General features: G+C 43.8%; 1 non-coding gene across 1 annotated transcript; it reads right to left on the reverse strand.

The window, feature by feature from the left end:
- Positions 1-4,624: 4,624 nt before the first annotated feature.
- On the reverse strand, positions 4,625-4,697 carry TRNAF-GAA (transfer RNA phenylalanine (anticodon GAA)). The gene has a single exon. It is a non-coding gene; the product is annotated as a tRNA-Phe (tRNA).
- Positions 4,698-5,338: the final 641 nt, after the last annotated feature.

The following is a 5,338-nucleotide window of genomic DNA, read 5'->3' on the forward strand; positions in this document are numbered from 1 at the left end:
CCTTACCTTTCCATGGTTCCCACGACAGCTTCAGCTCTGCTACATCGAGATGACAGGCTGGACCGCAGCAGAACGCTGCCATCCAGACTGTCATCCCGCAGACACTGAGAAGCGCAGGCATGCTTGCGCTCCTCAGTGTCTGGCTGTGACGGCATCCAGATGAGCCGAGGTCATGTCCAATGAACTCAGCTCACCTCATGCACGTCACTGACAGCGTGGGAAAATTCTCCTGCACTCAGCGCTTCAGCGTGAGACTTCTCCCACGCTGTCAGTGACATACATGAGGTGAGCTGAGTTCATTGGACATGAGCTCACCTCATGCACGTCACTGACAGCGTGGGAAAATTCTCCTGCACTCAGTGCTTCAGCGTGAAAATTTTCCCACGCTGTCAGTGACGTGCATGAGGTGAGCTGAGTTCATTGGACATTAACTCGGCTCATCTGGATGCCGTCACAGCCAGACACTGAGGAGCGCAAGCATGCCTGCGCTTCTCAGTGTCTGCGGGATGACAGGCTGGATGGCGGCATTGTGCTGCGGTCCAGCCTGTCATCTCGATGTAGCAGAGCTGGAGCCGTCGTGGGAGCCATGGAAAGGTAAGGATGATGTTGCTTTATTATTTTACTTTTATTGCAGGAGATCGTTGGCTTCAGCTGGAATGGGCGTGATGGTAAGTATGGTTTAATTTAGAACAATAAAGAATTGTGTGTTTATTTCAATTAAAGGACTTTTTTCTGGGTGTTTGTGTTTTTTTTAAATACTTTACTAGAAATTCATGGTGGTCATGTCTAATATTGGCGTGACCCCGTGAATTTCGGGCTTAGAGCCAGCTGATAATGCCAAGCTGGCCTTAACCCCTTTATTACCCAGTGAGCCACCGCACCAGGGCCCTGGATGAGTTGGGTACAGCGCCAGAAGATGGCGCTTCTATGAACGCGCCATTTTCCGGGGCGGCTGCGGACTGCAATTTGCAGCGGGTGGGGCCCAGAAAGCTTGGGCCTCCCTGCGCTGCGGATTCCAGCCCCCAGCTGCCTAGTTGTACCTGGCTGGACACAAAAATAGGGCGAAGCTCCACGTATTTTTTTTTTAAATTCATGAAATTCATGGAATAATTAAGAAAAAAAGGGATTCCCTATATTGTTGTGTCCGGCTAGGTACAAATAGGCAGCTGGTGGTTGGGGGCAGCCCGTTCCTGCCTGCTGTACCTGACTGGACACAAATATAGGGCGAAGCCCCACATCAATTTTTTTTAATTATTTCATGAATTTCCTGAAATGATTTAAAAAAAATTGACGTGGGGCTTCGCACTATATTTGTGTCCAGCCAGGTACAGCAGGCAGGAACGGGCTGCCCCCAACCACCAGCTGCCTATTTTGTACCTGGCCGGACACAACAATATAGGGAAGCCCTTTTTTTCTTAATTATTCCATGAATTTCATGAAATAATTTAAAAAAAAAATGCGTGGGGCTTCGCCCTATTTTTGTGCCCAGCCAGGTACAACTAGGCAGCTGGGGGCTGGAATCCGCAGCGCAGGGAGACCCAAGCTTTCTGGGCCACCCCCGCTGCAAATTGCAGTCCGCAGCCGCCCCAGAAAATGGCGCGTTCATAGAAGCGCCATCTTCTGGCGCTGTACCCAACTCATCCAGGGCCCTGGTGCGGTGGCTCACTGGGTAATAAAGGGCCCTAAGCCCGAAATTCATGGGGTCACGCCAATATTAGACATGACCACCATGAATTTCTAGTAAAGTATTTAAAAAAACACAACACCCAGAAAAAAGTCCTTTAATTGAAATAAACACACAATTCTTTATTGTTCTAAATTAAACCATACTTACCATCACGCCCATTCCAGCTGAAGCCAACGATCTCCTGCAATAAAAGTAAAATAATAAAGCAACATCATCCTTACCTTTCCATGGCTCCCACGACAGCTTCAGCTCTGCTACATCGAGATGACAGGCTGGACCGCAGCAGAACGCTGCCATCCAGCCTGTCATCCCGCAGACACTGAGAAGCGCAGGCATACTTCCACTCCTCAGTGTCTGGCTGTGACGGCATAAAGATGAGCCGAGGTCATGTCCAATGAACTCAGCTCACCTCATGCACGTCACTGACAGCGTGGGAAAATTCTCCTGCACTCAGCACTTCAGCGTGAGAATTTTCCCACGCTGTCAGTGACGTGCATGAGGTGAGCTGAGTTCATTGGACATGACCTCACCTCATGTATGTCACTGACAGCGTGGGAGAATTCTCACGCTGAAGCGCTGAGTGCAGGAGAATTTTTCCACGCTGTCAGTGACGTGCATGAGGTGAGCTGAGTTCATTGGACATTAACTCGGCTCATCTGGATGACGTCACAGAGAGACACTGAGGAGCGCAAGCATGCCTGCGCTTCTCAGTGTCTGCGGGATGACAGGCTGGATGGCAGCGTTCTGCTGCGGTCCAGCCTGTCATCTCGATGTAGCAGAGCTGGAGCTGTCCTGGGAACCATCGAAAGGTAAGGATGATGTTGCTTTATTATTTTTCTTTTATTGCAGGAGATCGTTGGCTTCAGCTGGAATGGGCGTGATGGTAAGTATGGTTTAATTTAGAACAATAAAGAATTGTGTGTTTATTTCAATTAAAGGACTTTATTCTTTGTGTTTGTGTTTTCTTTTAACTTTGACTATGGGGTTAGTAATGGGGGTGTCTTATAGACGCCTCTCCATTACTAACCTGGGCTTGATGTCAGCTGGCATTATAAGCTGACATCAACCCCAGCCCTATTACCCCACTGCAACCGCTACAGGGCAGTGGGAAGAGCGAGGCTAAGTGCCAGAATTGGCGCATCCTATGGATGCGCCATTTCTGGGGCGGCTGACGGCTGGTGTTTCTAGCCTGGGAGGGGGCCAATATTCATGGCACCCTTCCTGGGCTATTAAAATCAGCCCCCAGCTGTCTGCCTAGCCTTTGCTAGCTATTAAATTAGGGGGGACCCCACGTTATTTTTTTGGGGGGGTTCCCCCATTTTAATAGCTAGTAAAGGCTAGGTATTCAGCTGGGGGCTGATATTAGTTGCCTGGGAAGCTCCGTGGGTATTACCCCCTTCCCAGGCTTCAAACATTTGCCCCAGCTGTCTGCTTAACCTCCGCTAGAGCCTAAAATTAAGGGGAACCCCACGCCAATTTTTTTTTAAATAAATCCTTTATTTTAACACTAAATGACAAGTACAGTAATCAACACTGTCACTGTACTTCATATATATGTGACTGACATGTTTCTATCTATGTAATCTATGTGTGAAGCTCTATTCCTTCTATTCTAAATTGTCGGGTACAGATGCTGAATTGCCGGCCGGCTTTCTTAAAGAGACGGTGCACGAAAACACTATTATTTTTTTAAAAAATCCTTTACACTAAATGACAAGTACAGTAAGCAACACTGTCACCTAATCTATGTGTGAAGCTCTATTCTTCTGTTGTAAATTGTCGGGTACCGGTGAATGCCGCTGATGAATTGCCGGCTTTTCATGTCATTCTACATTATTCTTAGTTGTTTTACTTCATGTAGAATTAACCTACAAGGAAAGAAAGGGTTTATTTTCATTCCGATATTTCTGTCCCATTGACTTGCATTGGTTTCCGGTATCGGAATCGGCGATATCCGATACTTTTTGGGTATCGGCCCGATCCAATCCGATACGATATTTCCTGATATCGGAAGGTATCGCTCAACAATAGTCAATATATATTTAGTTTTTCTTGTGAAAATATCTAAAGTTGCACAATTTCATTGAAATGCGGTGATGCCCCATATGTCTTCAGAAACTACTGTTTGGTCACACAGCAGGGCTTTGAAAGTAAGAGCGCTATTTGTGTTTTGGGAATGCAGATTTTGCAAGAATATTTTGAGGGTGACATTTGCGGAGTTCCAAAAGTACCAAAACAGCAGAAACCCTTCCAAAGTGATCCCATTTTATAAATTACTCCTCATAATGAATTCATCAACACCGGCAATTACTATTTTTGTCCAACAGGTGTTTTCACTCTGCAGCATCCAGAATTGCAAATAAGCCAGTTTAGTGCCCAGCTTGCGCTTATGGAGACAAGCAACCCATACATTTTAAGTGGGCTCTACTCGCTAGAGAAATGCCAAATCTGTGGATTCTTTGTCTTACCATTAACGTGGAAACCCCTATTTTTTAGAAGGAAAGATGACGGTCCTGAGTTGGGGCTTGTGTTTTTTGCTATCCTGGCTTTTTCCCCAAACAGCTTTGTTCCTGCCATATTTTTGAAGCATATTTGTCTCAGAAAAGCCACAGCGATTCATAGTCAAACATAAATGGCTGAAATCATTCAGCTAGTGTCTGATACATGCTGCCCGTATTAGCTATCAGGTTTCCTTTAAATCCTCATACAGCTAAGTCAAACTAAAATAAAACAAAGTGATGACGTCCGGAATGAAGGAAAAATTACAAAAAATATTATTTTCCTCAAAAGTTAAAAGTGTTCAGTTCTCAAGTTTCTATCATTTTTTTTCCTGTAGATAGTTATAATGATTAGGATTTTTACATTCTCTGTAAACAGTCAGTCCATATGCTTTGTTTATTTTCTGCTTAAAATTTAATGGGTGAAGAAAAAAACTTTTGCCGAAACCCAGGATTGAACCATGTACCTTTAGATCTTCAGTCTAACGCTCTCCCAACTGACCTATTTCGGCAGGACACATTTAGATTCAGGAATGTTCAACACACTGTAGATGTCACAACTGGATGTATTTATTTTTACTTTGACTTGTTTTTGCAAGATTATCTATATTTGAAAGTCCCGCTATTTTGCGTACATATTTAAGAACTTACATAAATTCTCTGTGAATGAATAGAAAAAACAGCAATTCTGCATTTTTTTTACATTTTCAAATTTACTCAATTCGCTAGGCTAATTCTGAATGTGTCTTTGTAGGACAGGTGATGATTGAGCATAAAACACAATTTGTAAGCATAATGTTGCATCAAGCTTTATTTTCTTCTTAGGTTCAAACAATTTTAAGTGAAGAAAAGAGATGCAAATTTAGAGAAAATATTCTACTGATTGTTAATGTTGAAAGTGAAAACATTTGTCCCAAAATGTGGTGAAACTTTTATGTCAGTATCACATGCGCATTTCAGACTTGTTAAACTATGTTCATCTGCTCTTTTAGCTTTTGTTTATTAAGTATATTTATAGTCTATTGATGCCTGAGGTAAAAAAATCTGAAATTAGACTTACTGGTAATTCGGTTTCTAGGAATCTTCCACGACAGCACCTTAGGAGGTTCATTCTCTGCCCCAATAGGGACAGAGAACACATAGAGATGAAATA

This window comes from Phyllobates terribilis, unplaced genomic scaffold (genome assembly GCF_046119375.1).
Source record: "Phyllobates terribilis strain yellow unplaced genomic scaffold, ASM4611937v1 Scaffold_12__6_contigs__length_324123572, whole genome shotgun sequence".
Lineage (NCBI taxonomy): Eukaryota > Metazoa > Chordata > Amphibia > Anura > Dendrobatidae > Phyllobates > Phyllobates terribilis.